At 42.6% G+C, this 20,050-nt stretch overlaps 1 long non-coding RNA gene across 1 annotated transcript; it reads right to left on the bottom strand.

Moving 5' to 3' along the window:
- Nucleotides 1-1,810: 1,810 nt before the first annotated feature.
- LOC118494985 lies at nt 1,811-18,238 on the bottom strand. Its single transcript, XR_004897217.1, has 3 exons — nt 17,945-18,238; nt 13,200-13,204; nt 1,811-1,821 (listed from the first exon to the last, which is right to left on the bottom strand). It is a non-coding gene; the product is annotated as an uncharacterized LOC118494985 (long non-coding RNA).
- Between the last annotated feature and the right edge of the window lie 1,812 nt (nt 18,239-20,050).

The raw sequence follows: 20,050 nt of genomic DNA, 5'->3' as shown, positions 1-20,050 counted from the left end.
GGTTACACACTGGATGCGTCGCGCGAGCGTGGCGTTTCTGTTGCGTCTCAGAAGCGTGGCGGCTGCGTGGATTTTTCTGTGTCCTACACACCAGAAGTGTGTCTGACGCGGTGCTGCTGCTGCTGCTAGGTACAGGGAGGGCTGATCTCAGGACGTAGCGCCGACACATTCAAACTCTGAAAAATGGGTAAGTGGGCTGTCTGTTTATAACAACTTTGTGTAGCTGTATATATAGCCTCTCTGATGTTGGAACTCAGAACACACACTACGTTGTTATTGTAGCCTATCCTCCCCTTTATATATCGGCTTGTTCCACGTATGGGGAGAGAGTTGTTAAACATAAATATATAGCCTACTGATTTGATTAAAGCAAGACAACGTCGGCAGTATTGACTGTAAAATATGTTACAGAATATTTCGTTCTGTATGACAGGTGCAATATTTGAAAATCTTTTCTCTGAAATTTTTTATTACATTTACATCTACATTGATGTCAAAACCTAGAGACTTTCAAACATCAAGATGTCATTTATTAATATGCATTCGTGTCTAAATGACATATAAACATATTTTCCTATTCTATTTTGCCTGGAAACGCTTCCAACACGCTCGCGTCTCGCGTGAAAAATAGGCGTCGGTTCTATTTCTAGCAGGCACGCGTCTCACGCAGGCAGTGTGTAAGCTCTAACCTGTTAACATGGGAGCCGAAATATAAACGGACACGCCACGCGGCTGACACACTCGCGCGACGCATCCAGTGTGTAACCGGCCTAACTTTTGGGGAGACGCTATCATTGCTCCACAGCGGGACCCGCAACACACATTATGAAGTAGCTACACAAACAAGATCCCAGTAATAAAATGGAGCCTTCTTGTGTTTGTACTGAGAAAGACAGCATTTTCTTAAAATGCATACCTGATCTCTCAGGAAAAACAGCAGCTGAAAAACGGATATAGCTTAAACAATTAATTTTATGTAACACTACTTCATCACAGCTTGTTTTGTACAATATTACCAAATGTCTTTTAACTCATTCACACAAAACTAAAATGAAAAAAGCAGCAGAGGCAACAAAAAGAGCCGCCAGATGTGGCTGCTGAGCTAATTCAGCTTGCATTTTTGTATTCGAAATTGTTTAAAATACTGCCTCGAAATTGTACTGCCTTGAAATTGTTTATTCTGCCTTTGATTTCGAGAGGGGCTGTATAAAACCAGTAACGTTATGTCGACTAATTAGGTTGATTAGGCCTAACTACTAACATTACCTAAAGTTAGCTAAAACTAGGGCTGGGAAAAAAATCGATTTGATTTAAAAATCGAGTTGGTAGGTCAAATCGATTCATATTTTCAAAAAATCGATTTTTTTGATTTTATTTTCTCCCCCTCTTCAGTATAGCGTACATACATTTTGCATTCGCCAAATCTTCCTTCAGGGTTTCCGTAGCACACTCCCTGCGGCGCAGCCCTCTGGCTCATTTTCCTTGCAAAGAATGTTTAAAATGCAATTACATTTTTTGTTGTTTTATTAGCTCAATCCAAATGCAGTATAAATAATTTGGATGTTTAACAATCTTTGTTGCACACTGCACAGTGACTTTTCAGTTAGACAAAGGGTTTGCCTTTGCAATTTTGTTTATGTTGATTTAATTAAATACAATAAATATATATTTTTAAAATATACTTACAGTTCACAGTTATTTTGTTTAAAATGGAAGAAGAAGAAAATCGAATCAAATCGTAAATCGAGTTTTTTATAAAAAAATCACAGATTTTTTTAGGGAAAAAAATCGCCCAGCTCTAACTAAAACACTCAACATTAGCTGAGTTCAAACAAGCATTTTTGCAAATTCCCCAGTGTCTTAGCTCACAATACTTCAATAGTAATGATGGTTTAATACAAGAATTTTACATAATTTTACATAATAGAGAGACAGGTATGCTACTCACCAGTGTTGAAAGTGCGCTGCTGCTGAAAAATAATAACTCATTTTTATTTAAAAATAGACTTTATTAATATTTTTTTTATTCAGTATATATATATATATATATATATATATATATATATATATAAATTATTCTTATTTTTTTTTTTTTTTTATTTTTATTTTGTTTTATTCTTCTCTTAGTAAGGTAATACAATTATTACTGTGAAAATCTATAGGCTATCCAGTGGCTTAAGGATATGCTGTTGTAGACAATTGTCAGCTTCAACCTGCCTGGCCATTCCATTCCATTCCGCTTCTGCCCCACAGAACTGCAGCTGCTTACTTGTGTTGTGTGTTTTTTTCCCCACAATGTGTGATAGATGTGTCAAAGGTAAGAGAGCACTAAAATTCTCAAACCATTCACCAGCAATCTGTCTACAGTTTGATCAGGTCTGTGCCAACCACAGAGCCAGCTCTCTTTACAAGCCTGTCCAACCACAAGCCACCTCCTGAACATGCCACAGCATACAAGATAATGCTGATGACAATGCTGTCATGTTGTTTTGCAAGTTCGACTGTTGACTGTATGAATACAGAGCAATCCAGTCTCACACCAGTGGCAGTCGGTCCAAAAAAGATTGAGGCACATTTCACCTTGTTACAGCATACCTGACTTTTGCTGCTTTCATGTCTACAGTCACAGAGTTATTAAAGAGACAGAGAAAATATAGCCTGTAGATTTTAATCAGGGTTTATACCCTGTTTTATTCTGAACTGAGAATGTTTCACATGTCCATGTATCATCATGTCTGTATTTACGTTAATTATGATTATAAAAGATAGTCCACCAATGTTTAACTGGGATTTTGATGTTTTTAAGATGCAAACAATAAATGCAACAGAGTTCAGCAGAAAAAAAAACACATCAAAAAACAACAAAGCATTAGAAAGCTGTCTAACCTTTGGACAGTATAGCACTACTTGAACACCCTTTGTGCTCTAAAAAAAAGGAAAATGTTTCTCCAATACATACATGCATCAAATTTGGTTTGCTAAATCCTGGGGCCAAGAGTGTGTACCCAAAATTTGGGGTCCGAACTGCAGCCCTTTACATTTTTACAAAATTTGTGCAAATTAGGGGTGAGCATAACTGTAGAAAATACAAAAAATAAAATTACTAAAGCAAAATGGGCCCCAAATATTATTATCAAGTTCCACCCCATGCCGACTTTGCCCAATTAGGTCCCTTGTGGGGCCCATAGAGTAGGCCCACATGGGCTTCCCATGTGGGCCGCATGTTACAGAACCCACATGGGGCCCACACACCTTGCCTACTTCCAGCCAATGCCCACTTAGCCCACTCTTATCCCTTACAGGGCCCACACGGTCAGCCCACATGGGCTTCCTACGTGGGTCCATGGTGAAGGAACCATATGGGGCCCAAGAAATGATACCCAGTTCCACCCCATGCCCACCCTGCCCACTTATATCCCCTATAGGGCCCCTAGAGTTGGCCCACATGGGCTTTCCATGTGGGGCTCATGTTACTGACACAATATGGGTCCCAGACAATGTTACCCAGTTCCACCCCATGCCGACTTTGCCCAATTAGGTCCCTTGTGGGGCCCATAGAGTAGGCCCACATGGGTTTCACATGTGGGGCGCATGTTACAGAACCCACATGGGGCCCACACTCGATTGTCACATTCGATTAGCATAAAAACATATCCCAGAGAATGGTCGACTTAGTACCCATGTGTTATTAACCTATAGGTTCATTTTGCACCGGAATTGTCCTTTAACCCAGGCTTTCTTCTTCAGCCTCTGTGCGTGCTCCCTCAGCACTGCGGAGGAAGGTCTGGCTAGTCCACACAGCATTCCAGGAAGGGAGAAAAACGTGCTCTGGTTTATTGGCATTTCTTTAAACCAATCACAATCATCTTGGGCGGTGCTAAGCTCCGGACAGAGCCACGGTGCCTCTGCTAAATAATCTCAGGAAGGAACTTGTTTTGGTGGAACATGTGTACGTTCAAAAGTAGTTTCTGAGGAGCAGTTAACTAAGAAAGCAGAAGTTAACCGACATCCGGCCGAAATGAGGGACATCTGGCCGAAATGAGGGACATCCGGCCGAAATGAGGGACATCCGGCCGAAATGAGGGACATCCGGCGGAATTTCCGGCAGCACCTACACAATTCTGGAAAAAGGTCTTAGTCTTGAATATTGCAGCAAAAAGCAACACTACTGCTGCAAATAAGGCAAGAGAGGAATGCTGGCAGAAAATTTCCATTGTGTAAATTCACAAGTTAATGTATGTATTCAACAGTTTATTTCTAAGGTAACAGCTGCTCATGCTACAGCTCTGACACTTTAAACTTGATGCAGCAAATTTAAACGTTTTAAAGAATTAGGTCTGACACGGTCCCACAATGAAGGAGACATGGAAATCACTTTACTATTTTCTATTAGCTGCAATATACTATCAGTGTAAAACGGACTTCAGCAAATCAGGACCAAGCATAAAAACATCATCCAAAGTGATAATGTTATGGTCTGAAGGAATTATACCACATTTTATATGCAACTAAACGTCTTGCTGATTAATAATATAGTGAACTATTAATGCATGATTTATAGAAGCTTCTTTTAGAGCCAGCATGGGCAAATGGCCAGAGAGCAACAGCAGCCTTCTGAATAAAATAAAACAGTAGCCTATTCTTACTCAGGTTTTCTAGTTTGCATTTATGTTTTCCCCCAGCTGAGAATCTGTATCGCTCAAAGATTTAATGTTGACTATAGACTGATGCTATTTCCATAGGAGGTTATTAGTGGACAACGCTTTTTAGTAGGGCTGCTCGATTATGGAAAAAATCACAATCACAGTTATTTTTGGTCATCATCGAAATCACGATTATTTAACATGATTACTAATTGACTTTTGAAAAGATGTTGGATTTATTAAACTTAAATCAACAGTGAAAACACCTTGAACTCTTGAAATTTTCCTTAATACTTTTCCCGTATAAGTTTTAAATTGCACTTCAGAACACAAGAGAAATTAAGAGTTTACTTGCAAAATGTAATGTGCAAAAAAATTAGGAGCCAAAATCAAAATCGCGATCAAAATTCAATTGATTGCACAGCCCTACTTTTTAGCCAGTTTCAAACCGAAACTCAGAACAAAAACTGATCCCGAACAGGTTAGCTGACCGTGCAGCATAAGATACGGTGGGGATCTAGCCAAGTTGAAAGAGAGCTACCTTCTTACAAAGAAAACTCTGGCTTTAGACTAAACATAACTCACTACCCCACCAATCTCGCGTCATAGTACAGCCCTCTGGTCCCTTGGCTATGGCGACACAATCTCTCCCAAACCTCTTCACTCTCTGCCATGTGATCTTAACTTTCCCGCTGCACATGTGTCCACCGTTCAGCTTTAACCCAGAATACTTTAGGGTCCAGTTGTGCTCACTCTCATCTGCCACACCATGATCAATTGGAAGCCATCAGCTATCCCCCCCCCCCTCCCCAGGGACTACTCTTATCTGTCCAGCTTCAGGCTCTTTACTCACCAACTAGCAGCCGCAGAGGAGCCCTCTTCACCAGGCCCGCCCCGCTCTAAGAACTCTGAATTAATGAGTGTGCAGCAAGCTGTATGAAGAGTAAAACACTTGCTGCTGGCCCCGCAGAAAGGTGGTCGTCATCTTTTTAATCACAACTTGACATTACATGGCAGGAGGTGAGTCACTTCCTTTGGTAGCATCCAGTAGCCGGTGAGCTCAGAAATTACACCTATTACCCTGATGTTTCAGGAGACCTTTGAGAGTCCTTTCACAATGGAGTGATGCACATTAAGTTATTTTTAGAAGACAATGACGTCCGCACAATGAGGCTACAACTACAGTAGTCCATATCGAAGACGTTTCATTTCCGGGATTGCTCCGTTGCTGCCGGCAGTTCCGCCAGATGTCCCTCATTTCGGCCGGATGTCCGTCACCTTCAGCTTTGGCATTTTAAACTCCTGTGGATTTCTGAGGACTATGGTTAACTGCTACTCAGATCTCTGCAGGGTAAATCCAGACAGCTCGCTAGACCGGGAGTTGTAATTCCACTGTTTGGCCACTAAGATCTAATAAGACAAGTAAGGACTTGTCTCCATACTTGTCTTATTAGATCTTAGTGCTGCTTTCAACACTATTGACCATTCCATCATGTTACAGAGACTGGAACATGTAGTTGGCATTAAAGGAATCGCACTAAGCTGGTTTAAGTCCTATTTCTCTGATCGATCTCAATTTGTTAATATCAACGATAAATCCTCCAAGTACGCTAAAGTTAGCCATGGCGTTCCTCAAGGCTCAGTGCTTGGACCAATTCTATTCTCCTTATATATGCTTCCTCTAGGCAATATTATTAGGAAACATTCAATTAACTTTCACTGCTATGCAGATGACACTCAATTATACTTATCAATCAAGCCAGATGAAACCAGTCAGTTAGCTAAACTTCAAGTGTGCATTAAAGATATAACAACTTGGATGACGTACAATTTTCTGATGTTAAACTCAAACAAAACTGAAGTGATTGTGTTGGGCTCCAAACACCTCCGAACTTCATTATCTAAAGATATAGCTATTCTGGATGGTTTTGCCCTGGCCTCCAGCACTACTGTTAGAAATCTAGGAGTTATTTTTGATCAGGATTTATCCTTCAACGCCCATCTAAAACAAACCTCAAGAACAGCCTTTTTTCATCTTCATAACATTGCCAAAATATCCTGTCGCAAAACGATGCGGAAAAACTAGTCCATGCATTTGTTACCTCTAGGCTGGACTACCGTAATTCCTTACTATCAGGATGCTCAAATAAGTCCCTTAGGACTCTCCAGCTGATCCAGAATGCTGCAGCACGTGTTCTGACAAGAACTAAGAAAAGAGATCATATTTCTCCTGTATTAGCTTCTCTTCATTGGCTTCCTGTAAAATCCAGGATTGAATTTAAAATCCTTCTCCTGACCTACAAAGCTCTAAATGGTCTAACACCATCATATCTAGAAGAGCTCTTAGTACCTTATTGTCCCACTAGAGCACTGCGCTCCCAGAATGCAGAGTTACTTGTGGTTCCTAGAGTCTCTAAAAGTAGGATGAGAGCCAGAGCCTTCAGCTATCAGGCTCCTCTCCTGTGGAACCAGCTCCCAGTCTGGGTTCGGGGGGCAGACACTGTCACCACATTTAATAATAAACTGAAAACACTCCTCTTTGATAAAGCATATAGTTAGGGAGTGAGGAGATCCAGAAATGCTTGTTACTAATCTAGCTTTTCCCAGCGTTTTTCGTTGGATCTGGATGGCACCTAGAACTTGGTTTCAGCTGTTGCCGTGGTCCTGCTTCAGTTCACCCTGCTACGCTCCACGGTGCCCTGCTGCATCCTGCTGAACCTGCTACATCCAGCCATGCCCTGCTGTGCCACGCTATATACTGCAACGCCCTGCAGTGCCCTGCTATGACATAACAGCTACTATGACTACTATTTCTTAGTCACTGTTCCATTATCTTTATTGTGACTATTATTTCCACTGTTCAGCACATTCCCAACCGGCATCGTCAGACACCGTCTACCAAGAGCCTGGGTCTGGCCGAGGTTTCTTCCTAAAAGAAGTTTTTCTCATTACTGAGGTTTCTTCCTAAAAGTTTTTCTCATTACTGAGGTTTCTTCCTAAAAGGGAGTTTTTCCTCGCCACTGTCGCACTGAATCGCACTGAATGCTTGCTCTAGGAGGAACTACTTGAATTGTTGGGGCTTTATAAATTAAAAAAAAAAGTGTGGTCTAGACCTACTCTATCTGTAAAGTGTCTCGAGATAACTCTTGTTATGATTTGAAACTATAAATAAAATTGAATTGAAAATTGAATTATGTCAAATTGGCTTCAAATCTCGGTAATCTTCCTGGGGGCATTGTGCCAATTCAATTCAGTTCAGTTCAATTTTATTGATAGTGTCAAATCACAACAGGAATTAAAGCAAGCAGCGATGAACGGATCCTCGCCCCTCCCAGCACGTCGGGGGTACCGGCGGGATGCCCGGGCAATTTACTTCAAATGTTGCGCACGGCCTCAGCAGAGCTTGGGGAACAGCTGTGCCGAGTTTCCTCTGATTCACAATAACAGTTGCCGAGATACGCAACACCTCCTGTTTCGACACCCGCCTACAGGAAGTTGGTCCTCTATAACTTGCACATTGTTTTAGCTATCAAAATTCTTTTGATAACTTTTTGTAATGAGGGACCGAGTCTATATGGAAATTTCCATGCAGATTGGACTCATGCCCCAGGAGGAGTTAGAAAAAGTAGGTTTCCCATTTATCACAATGTGGCTAATTAATAAAAAAAAATTAAACAGCGCCATCTAATGGCCAATTCACTCAAAATTGGATGCATGGATGCTCAACCCCCTATGAGGAACGACTGTGTCAACTTTCGTGATCATCGGAATAACTGTGGCCAAGATACGCAACTTCCTGTTTTGACAGCCACCTACAGGAAGTTGGTCCCCCCTAACTTTCACATTTCTTCAACTATCAAAGTTATTTTGATAACATTTCGTCATGAGGGTCCACAGATAGTACCTGCAAAGTTTCGTGAAGATCAGAATCACCGTCTAGGAGGAGTTAGAAAGAATGTCAAATACATGAAAAATGCATAAATTAAAAATGGCTGCCCTCCGGTTGGGTGGAGCTAATGAAGGTAAATTGGAAATATGCCCGCAGTGATTAGAACAATATGTGTAGTAAATCTGGTGAATAGCGGAGAAACTTTGTCCAAGTTAAGGCTTTCCAGGCATTAGGGGGCGCTATGGAGACCATTTACAGGTATGGGCCAAATCACTGTACAGTCTTGCAAAGCTCCCAGGTGTTTATGTGGCCGCCAATTTTTGTGAGTTATCGTATATATTGAGGCCGTCAAAAATGTGCCCAAGGGCTAAACCAATTAGGGGGCGCTATAGAGCAACCATACCACTCCCAAGCCTAAATGTAAATTCAGATCAAAGAATGTACTATTCTGCACATGGCTGCACAATTTTGAGCGTTTTGGTGCATCCTAAAGGCCTCAAACACCTGTTCGTAAAATGAAAAATTTTCGTTTTTCGAGTTTTCGTGCATTCTAACCCCCTCAAAAATGTGATGAAGGACTCAGAAAAATAATAATCCTTACAGAAACAATAGGTCCCTTGCACTTTCAGTACAAGGCACTTTCATGCTCGGGCCCTAATTATCTCAGGACACTTTACAGATAGAGTTGGTCTGGACCACATCCTATAATTTACAAAAACTAACAATTCCCCCCATGAGAGCAAGCATTTGGTGCGACAGTGGTGAGCAAAAACTTCCCTTTAGGCAGAAACCTCGGACAGACCCGGCAGGCCGCCATCTGCCACTGCCGGTTGGGACACAGAGACACTGATATACAGAAATATGATTCATAATAATTATTGTAATTGGTAGGATGAACAGTAGCAATTATAGTACCAATAAACTAGGGCTCTCAAACGATAAAATTTTCTTAATCGCGATTAATCGTTGAATTTCTATAGTTAATCGCGATTAATCGCATGTTTTATCACATGATTAAAATTCTATTATTTTGCATTTCAGAACTGTTTTTGAGTACATATTAACAATGGAAAGCCATTCTTACCAGTGTATCTTGATTGGGAATCAAATGAACGCAAAGAAAGTAACTTTATGAACTTTATTTTAAGATTTGTATTTGTCTGTTATATATTTAATCTAGTCACACATTTGAATTTAACAACAACTTTGAATGCACCATGAGGCTGCCAGTTTCATTGAACGCACCATCTGTGTTTTTCCGACAACAGCAGCTACAGATTGTTACATCCTGGTGTTGAATCCTCTACAATGAAACACAGTCAAACTTTACACCGTTTAGCGTTAGCTGTCAGCATTTTAACCGTATTTAATCCAGCTACTAGCTAGCAGTAGGCTAACGTTAGCTGCTGTTGAGTATAGTGTTAACTAGCTAGCGGTAGGCCAACGTTAGCTGCTGTCGAGTATAGTGTTAACTAGCTAGCGGTAGGCTAACGTTAGCTGCTGTCTAGTATAGTGTTAACTAGCTAGCGGTAGGCTAACGTTAGCTTCTGTTGAGTATAGTGTTAACTAGCGTCACGTGCAGCAATGTTTCTGTTTCCTGTAACGTCTGTTTCAGAGCATTAGAGAGAAGTGCAGACATATCAGTGGCTCCAGATTGAGGCACCGAAATCGGCGTTGCTATTCCTGCAGTAGCAGGATGTGTTACGAGGAAGTACGGCAAAATAGTAGCCTGTTAGGCACGACGCAAAGCCGAGGGAAGTTAAAATAAATTAATAAATGGCGGCATGCAATTAATACGATTAAAAAAAATTAACGCATTATGCTTGACCCTTAATCGCATCGCGATTAATGCGTTAATGCTGACAGCCCTACAATAAACATAATATAACTATGACTAGAAATAATAGTAGTAGCAGGGACCTGCCACGGTAAATACTCTCTGGCTTAGTAGCACACGTAAATGGAATGGAGCCATCAGCATGTCATTAGTTCCACCTTTGTTTGACAAGTCACATGTCTTCAGCAAGAAAGGTGAGAAAGTAGTTATTATTCCTGTACAGGTTGCCACAACTTTTTTGACAAGGTTATCTCCAAGTGTTTTGGCAGAAGGTATTTAGAATGGAGGAATCTCTGTAGCAGTGTGTACTGCACATCTTTTAGATGTCAGTCATTTGTACTTTTCAGCCTTGAAGAACAGCTTTAATTTGTCAGTTCAGCCATTATCTGTTTGAGGCTTTTACAGGATGGTTAAAGCAACCACTGTCCTCTCACAGATTGCTGTCCCCTCTGTCCAACATCAAACTTGTTCATACTACTACAGACATTAGATCATTTACGTAACGTTAAGTAAAAGTACTAATACCACACTTTAAAAATATGATGTTATAAGTAAAATTCCTGCATACTTGCATTGTCCTTAAAAGTAAGTAAGTACTCAATGCAGAAAAATCCTCACATTTTAGGAACTGGAAACGATCAAAACAGACGATTTTTCAAGCAATTTCACTGTTGCAGACTACTTTCCTCATTAAACTCAGTCCAAGTCAGTCTTTTTCCCTTCTTGAGTGGCCTTTCTTATGGTCTGTAATGAATCATATGGGTTTGGGGTCAAATTTTATAAACAGTCTTTTTCCCGTCTTGAATAAAATGTGTTTGATATTATCCTAAGTTTTAAGTCTTGGTAGTGTAGTTAATTCATGTGAACATGACAACAGCCAATGGGTGCTCTCCCTCCAGCACCAAACAGGAAGCAGCAAACAGCTAGAGCCAGTATTGTTCATGGTTGCTATGGCGCCGCACTAAGCTAAACGCTAAAGAGGGAAAGTTGGCTTTCTTCTACCCTTCTGAAGTGCGTCATCCAACAGGAGTTTTACCGGTGGATAAACTGCTGCCATTCATCTGCATGTACAGCAGAACAGAAAATCAGCAAACTTTCCCTTAAGTTACCAGCTAACACTAGCAGTAGCTAGCTAGCTTGGTTAAAATTTTCAAAACGAATCTAGTTGTAGTCTTGCAATATGTGACCCTGAAGATCCCCAGTCTTTACATATTATTGACAGTCTTTGACGTTAGATGGTGTCAGACTTTAGTCTTTTCTAAGTCTGTTCAAAGTCTAGTGTATGGTACAGAGATGGGGACTTGAGTCTGAGACTCGGACTTGAGTCGCACTTAAAGGTCCAATATGTAATACTGACAGCTAGGCAAGGCAAAGCAAGGCAAGACAGCTTTATTTGTATAGCACATTTCAGCAACAGGGCAATTCAAAGTGCTTTACATGAAAACATTAAAGAGCAGTTAGAAAAATGATTAAAAAAAAACCAAAGCAAATTAAAATATCAAAGTGCAGGTAAAAATGATTAAAAAAAAATATAAATAATTCTCCGACCACAGGTCCTTATATCACACCCGCGTTGGAGAAATTCTCAAAAATATGTCCGTTATCTGTTCAAGAAATTAAAAGAACTGAGAGATAAAATACGTGAATAAAAGTTACAGTGCAGTATAAGAAATTAAACATTAAAGAGCAGTTATAGAATGTCATACAGTGTCATCAATGCAACTTCAGTGTAACAAATGAACAGTTATTTAAAGAAAGGCAACATCAAAAAGATAGGTCTTTGTGTTTAGTAAGGCTAATGTTAGTGTGTTAAAATAATTATGTCTCGTTTTTTGGGACAGGCTGTGGCTGACGAGGAATGGATGCTAAATATGCTAAGTTGGCAGTTAAGTGCTTCTTTTTCTTACTTAGCGGATTCACCATTCTTTTTCTATTACCTATCACAACATAGATTGACGAAGAATTTAATACACAGGGCCCAGACTTGTCCTGGAAAGAGTCATGAGTGCCACTAGGCATGCAGCCTGGGCCCAGCACATATCAGTTAAAGCTTGTTTCATTCTGTACACAAGCATACTTATCAATCTGGGGAGAAGGAGCTAGCTGCCGTCCTGGAGGGGGCAGAGGTGCCTGGTGTTTTACTTTCAGTGGTTCAGTCAAAACAGGGTCAGTTTGATGCTGGGGGCGAATGATGGGAGAAGGTAGTGGGGCAAACTTGGTTCCAGCATCTACCACCTGCTCCTGTTACGGGCAGCTCTCTCTCTGTCCTGTCTGGGATGTCCTTTCCCTGTGTGTCTGTTTGTGTTTGTGTTTTGTCTGCGTTTGTTTCTGTGTGGAGTGCTGGAGGCGTGGTCCGAGATCTAGGTCAAGGGGCGTGGCCGCTTCAACCCTGCTCAGCCGATCTTCGCAGCTGCAGCTCATCATCCACAATCACCAGCAATATTTAACCCGGGCTGATCTTCCTGTCGGCGCCAGTTTGTTAACTACAACCCATGTGGTAACTTGGCTCTAAGCCCTGAAGTATTCTAGTTTTGCCTTTTGATTCCCTGCTGAAACTTACCCTGTGTCTCTCTAGTTTTCGCTCAGCCCTGCTGCAATCTCCACGGCATCTGCATGCTCCCAGTCTCACCTGCCTGCCTCCGTCTTCACTTCAGGAAACCACCAGTGATCCCGCCTCAGCCTGTCTCCTCTCGTGTCCTGAAACTGCCTGGACCCCTCCACGTCGGCTCGCCTCCACCTTGGACCAGTCAGGAGCTTCCCGGCTTTGAAACCATCGTCTGTGTTTCTCGGAGTACCTGTAGCTCTATTAAACCTTTTAAAACTGCTCTACTGTGTCTGTGTGTAATCTCTGCGTTCTGGGCCGAAGCAAACACTTAACAGAACGAACTGGCCATGGACCCTGCAGAGATTTCACATGCAACGGACGAAGACGGCATTTTTCGTGCCATTAAAAACCAAGGAGCTTTGTTAGGGCAGCACGACCAATTAATACACAAATTACTCGAGACTAATCAGCAATTGTGCAATCAAGTGACTCAGCTATCAACTCAAATTGCCACTCTGTCTCTTCCCAGTGCACCCAGTTTTTCACCTCTCCCCACTCCTTCCTCTCAGTCTGCTTCCTCTGCCATGGACTCCGCTTCATTCACCCGGGAACCCCCAGTGACACCACCGGAGCCATTTTCTGGGGAACTGAACAAATGCAGAGGATTCCTGCTCCAATGCGGACTCATCTTCCAGCAGAAGCCGTTGTCGTTTGCCTCGGAATCATCCAAGGTACATTACGCGCTGGGGTTACTAAGGGGAAAGGCTCTAGTTTGGGCAGAGGCTATGTGTTCGAATCAACATCTCACCAGTCTAACTTTTTCTGATTTTTCCACACGGTTAACCACCGTTTTTGACCATCCTGATTATGTTGGCAATGCTTCCAAAAGACTGTTGGCGCTCAGCCAGGGTACTGAGAGTGTGGCGGAGTACTCCATAGATTTTTGGACATTAGCAGCTGACTCTAAGTGGAACGAGGAAGCACTGCAGGGAGTGTTTGTGCACGGTTTGAACCCTTTAATTAAAGATGAGCTTGCTCTTCGCGATGAACCCAGTAACCTGCACAGTTTCGTTTCTCTAGCCATTAAAATCGACAACAGGCTCCGGGAGAGGAAACGGGAGGAGAACGGACCCACACATGTTCCGGCTCGGACATCCAAGGCATCAAGGTCCTGTTCCTCAAGTACCTGTCGAGAGCTCTCGGCTGCACCAGTCCCCGCCACGAGGAATGTGGAGGAACCCATGTAATTGGGTCGGGCTCGGTTACCCCCAGCTGAACGCTGGCGCCGCCGACAGGCAGGTGAGTGCCTGTACTGTGGTAATTCCTCCCACTTCCTCGCTAGTTGTCCAGTACGCCCAAAAGAAGAGGCTCGTTAGTGAGAGTGGGAACACTAGCGAGCCCTGTCCCAGAAATTGATCCCACATCTCCTCGCTTATCTCTTCCTGCAACCCTCCAATTTGGTTCACTCTCATTACCACTATCAGCCCTTATTGATTCGGGGGGCAGAGGACAATTTCATTGATTCAAACCTGGTTAAACAAGCTAACATTCCCCTCGTATCGCTTCCAGCTCCCATCAATGTGGCTACTATTGACCGCCAATTACTCCATCCATCCATCCATCCATCCATCCATCTTCGTCCGCTTATCCGGTCTCGGGTCGCGGGGGTAGCAGCTCCAGCAGGGGACCCCAAACTTCCCTTTCCCGAGCCACATTAACCAGCTCCGACTGGGGGATCCCGAGGTGTTCCCAGGCCAGGTTGGAGATATAATCCCTCCACCTAGTCCTGGGTCTTCCCCGAGGCCTCCTCCCAGCTGGACGTGCCTGGAACACCTCCCTAGGGAGGCGCCCAGGGGGCATCCTTACCAGATGCCCGAACCACCTCAACTGGCTCCTTTCCACGCAAAGGAGCAGCAGCTCTACTCCGAGCTCCTCACGGATGACTGAGCTTCTCACCCTATCTCTAAGGGAGACACCAGCCACCCTCCTGAGGAAACCCATTTTGGCCGCTTGTACCCTGGATCTCGTTCTTTCGGTCATGACCCAACCTTCATGACCATAGGTGAGGGTAGGAACGAAAACTGACCGGTAGATCGAGAGCTTTGCCTTCTGGCTCAGCTCTCTTTTCATCACAACGGTGCGATAAATTGAATGTAATACTGCACCCGCTGCGCAGATTCTCCGACCAATCTCCCGCTCCATTGTTCCCTCACTCGCGAACAAGACTCCAAGGTACTTGAACTCCTTCACTTGGGGTAAGGACTCATTCCCTACCTGGAGAAGGCACTCCATCGGTTTCCTGCTGAGAACCATGGCCTCCGATTTAGAGGTGCTGATCCTCATCCCTGCCGCTTCACACTCGGCTGCGAACCGATCCAGTGAGTGCTGAAGGTCACAGACCGATGATGCCATCAGGACCACATCATCTGCAAAGAGCAGCGATGAGATCCCCAGCCCACCGAACTGCAACCCCTCTCCACCCCGACTACGCCTCGATATCCTGTCCATAAATACTACAAACAGGATTGGTGACAAAGTGCAGCCCTGGCGGAGGCCAACTCTCACCTGAAACGAGTCCGACTTACTGCCGAGAACCCGGACACAGCTCTCGCTTTGGTTGTACAGAGATTGGATGGCCCTGAGAAGGGACCCCCTCACCCCATACTCCCGCAGCACCTCCCACAGTGTCTCCCGGGGGACCCGGTCATACGCCTTCTCCAGATCCACAAAGCACATGTAGACCGGTTGGGCATACTCCCAGGCTCCCTCCAGGATCCTTGCGAGAGTAAAGATCTGGTCCGTTGTTCCACGACCAGGACGGAATCCGCATTGTTCCTCTTCAACCTGAGGTTCGACTATCGACCGAACCCTCCTTTCCAGCACCTTGGAGAAGACTTTACCGGGGAGGCTGAGAAGTGTGATACCCCTATAATTGGCACACACCCTCTGGTCCCCCTTTTTGAAAAGGGGAACCACCACCCCGGTCTGCCACTCCTTAGGCACCGTCCCAGACTTCCACGCAATGTTGAAGAGGCGTGTCAACCAAGACAACCCCTCCACACCCAGAGCTTTAAGCATTTCTGGACGGATCTCATCAATCCCTGGGGCTTTGCCACTGTGGAGTTGTTTAACTACCTCAGCAACTTCCACCAGGGAAATTGACGACAATCCCCCATCATCCTCCAGCTCTGCCTCTACCATAGAGGGCGTATTAGTCGGATTTAGGAGTTCCTCAAAGTGCTCCTTCCACTGCCCTATTACCTCCTCAGTTGAGGTCAACAGCGTCCCATCCTTACTGTACACAGCTTGGATGGTTCCCCGCTTCCCCCTCCTGAGGTGGTGAACGGTTTTCCAGAAGCACCTTGGTGCCGACCGAAAGTCCTTCTCCATGTCTTCTCCGAACTTCTCCCACACCCGCTGCTTTGCCTCTTTCACGGCAGAGGCACCATCATATAGTCCTAAAAAAGATTTTGTCATTGCAGGGATTCTCAGTCTGTCTCATTTATGTTAGACTTTAATGTATGCAGCTGAATAGAGCTTTAATGTTTGACTTTATACCTGCTCTCCTCTGTCTTTCTTTTTGTAGTCAGAGACTTTGATTTTCTCTCTTCGCCAGGTAACCTGTAGGAAAGAGTTTGAAAATAAAGATTTGATTTGTTCGGCTTCTCTTTGAACTGGTTATGCAATGAACAAAAACACATCATCAACAAAAATCTCTAAGACAGACTCATGAATTCCTCAGAAATGCATTTTATATTTACTGTACACTGATATGGCTTTGTGTGAAATAAGGTGCATAAACATAATCACATTTTACATCTACATGCGTAATTGAAATTATGTCTTTTCATGTTTCAGTATTGTGATGTCTGCCCTTTCACCACTGTCTTGAATGAAATGTATTTTGCACAAACCTCATATTGGTTATGTGTTCAAAATTGGTGGATTGTAATTTGTTACGTATGTGCAAGACACTCAGCACTTTATCGATTTTTTATTATTTTATTTGGTCTCTCTTTATCGTACTTTATCGTCTTTATTCAGTTCATATTTCAAATATTTTTTCTTGTATACTTCTGGATCTCACACTTTCCCATATGCCTTTGTATTGTGCTCACTCTATCATTGATGACTGGCAGTATGAATGTGTGTATATGTTTCGAGGTGGACTGTAGAAAACTCAATTGCACATGCGGGATAAATAAAGCTATCTATATCTGTGTCATTTCAAGGCATGTGTTACATTATGCTAAATTAGACCTGTTTATCTCTCACCTGCTATTCTTTTTGGTGTGCATGCTGTGTTGTGAAACGGCACACAATGAATGCACTATGGATGCTCAGCTCCAAAGATGTTTCCGTTCGTCTACCTCTTCAACCCTGGCTCTTTGAAGTGTGAGCCTTTTCTTTGCCGAACTTTTGAGTTGGAGACACGAGAGAAAAGGGTTTTCCTTCGCTCTCTTTCTTTCTGCACTAATTACCTACAGAAGAACATGGTTTCCTTTCACCATCATGTCTCATAGTTGTATATGTTGCAGTTGTTACATGAAGTCCTAATCATAAAGCCCAGAGCCAATTAAGCCTCATGAAGCCTATACTTCATCTAAAGAGACCTTTATCTGTGCTCTTTTTGCTCCTTCATCCTCACTAAAAAAAGAATGTATTAATATTTTAAGAAATGAAATGACAGGACTATGTGGTTATAGGTTTGTTAGTGGTTACAGCTGGGCAGATCATTCCTGTACCTCCAGGGCTATCACCAGAGGCCCAATGACAGGGATGGACTGACAATCTGTGCATTCGGGAAAAGTCCAGAAAAACAGTCTAATAAAGCAATATTAACAGCCAACAGCAGGGGGCGCTAATACGATCACTTATATTCTACGTGTAAAAAAAACTGAGGAAGAAGAGTAGGCCTACTAGTCTGGCTGACAATAGCTAGTAGAAAACCTAAGGAGAAAGGTGGATGGGAAAAATTTAAAGAAAAGAGGGCCAAGTCTCTCGAGACTGATGCAGCAAAATGCAAAAACATCATGATTACGAAAATGATCGTGCCATTTAGTGCTGTCAAACTTAACGTGTTTAATAATTTCTGTTAGGTTAATTTGAAACATTAAACGCGTTAGAAATTAATCGCGAGTTGACCGTGATTTCACTTGGTTGTATATGAGAGGTTGTAGTGAGCTCACTGTTGCTGCTAGGATGAAGACTATGGTAGTGAATTAAACAGGAAAACATCCGGCATGGTACCACTCTACACGTGCTAACAAACAGGGAAGGGGGCTAAATAATTTAACCAAAAGTTTAACCAAAAAATCCAAGCTTGCACTTTCAGTCTGTCTTCCATCAGAGCAGGGCCGTGCAGAGACCTTTTGAGGGGCAGGGGCTCAAATTCAAAAAGGGGCATATGGAACAAGATTTGCTAACAATATACAGTAGGCGCGCCTGGCAGGAAGCCTGGTCATCATGTGATATGAAGGTTTAGGTCGTTTTATCTAGCTAATTATTATTGTTAAATATTATTCTTAAACGGACCACTTGTGGGCCATCGTCAAAGAAAAAAGGTGAAAAAAAAATCTGGACAAAAAAAGGGCACTTTGGCCTTGAGGGGCAAAAGGGGCAGGTGCTCAAGCACCCATAGCCCCCCCCCCCCTCTGCACGTTCATGCATCAGAGTGCACTTTTTCCTTGTCTTTCATATTTGTGTTGACTATTGTGGAACTGGGCCCCGTTTCAGAAAGCAGGTTTAGTGAAAACTCTGAGTTAGTTAACCCTGAGATGAGGGAAACTCTGGGTTTCTGTTTCAGAAAGAGAGGTAACTTAACCTCAGAGTCAGTTACTATGGTAACTTCACCTCAGAGTCAGTTACTATGGTAACTTCACCTCAGAGTCAGTTACTATGGTAACTTCACCTCAGAGTCAGTTACTATGGTAACTTAACCTCAGAGTCAGTTACTATGGTAACTGAGCCAGTGACCCTAACCTGGTCGGGAGCAGGTTTTCTTCTCTCAGTCTCCTCCCTCTGACGCAGCCCTCTTTCATTTCCTCATTAATTAATTAATTCATTCATTCATTCAGTCTGTATCAGGCTCATTTTAGACCAGTTTGTTATCTGCATGAATAAAAAAAACAGTGTTGGTTTATGTTAGACTATAGGCTAAAACCTGTTTTGCCTATCACATCCTTGGCTTAGGCTACACATTTCTTCTCACTCTGCCTGTTACACAGGTAGCTTGTGAGAGAAGTTTCTCTGTACTGAAGTACATTAAGAATCGCTTAAGCAGAAATTCTCAGGGGAAAACACCTGGAAACATTCATGTTAATGGCCACAGAGAAGGACATCCTCATGTCCCTTGACAATGACCTTATAATAGACAGAGTTGCTGAGAATAGTGCCCTTCTCAAGAAACTTTTACTTCCAACATTAAATTTGCTTATGTTATATTTGAATAGTTATAAGTTATAGTATATAGTAACTAATACTCTGTGTAGATTTTGTATAGGCCTACAATATATCTAATCCCCATGTTCAGGTACAGCAAGTAGCCTACTTTATCTCTGAAAGTGTTGTCAGTAATACTCTGTACTGTTTTTTAATTACAAGTTTGTGTAATGTGGGGTTTCTGTAGCCAGTGACATTTCATTATTTGTATTTTATTTTCAATGCAGATGTAATGGCATTGTACATTTTTTGTTTTTATTTGAAGGCTGAGGCTTCATTACAGTTTTTCTTGATTGCTTTGATGCAGTAGTCAACTCAAACTCCACATTTTTCAAAACCGTTACCACACAGGCCAAAACAGTGGCACTCATGGTCAAAATGACACATTTTGTTTGCAAAAGGCTCTAACCGTGCCAAAACATTTAAAATATGCAACAAAAGCTAATTTTGCCTTCAAACAACACAACTTGCAAACAAGTGTATGAGCTCTTCCAATCAACCATTACACAGTGGACACCAACATACTAAATACAGCACTCAGTGTGTATCAGTGCACCATTGCTTGTCACTGTAGCCTATTAGCTATTAGCTTTCATGCCAGGGACATTTGTTGACAAATTTACCTTCTTGCAAAGAATTGGATCCAAGAAATTTTATTGATTCCATTGATTCTTATTTTCAAACTGTGGCTGAAA

This window comes from Sander lucioperca, chromosome 4, assembly GCF_008315115.2.
Source record: "Sander lucioperca isolate FBNREF2018 chromosome 4, SLUC_FBN_1.2, whole genome shotgun sequence".
Taxonomy (NCBI): domain Eukaryota; kingdom Metazoa; phylum Chordata; class Actinopteri; order Perciformes; family Percidae; genus Sander; species Sander lucioperca.
Note: the sequence above shows the minus strand (reverse complement) of the source record. Positions and strands in the feature narration are given on the sequence as shown.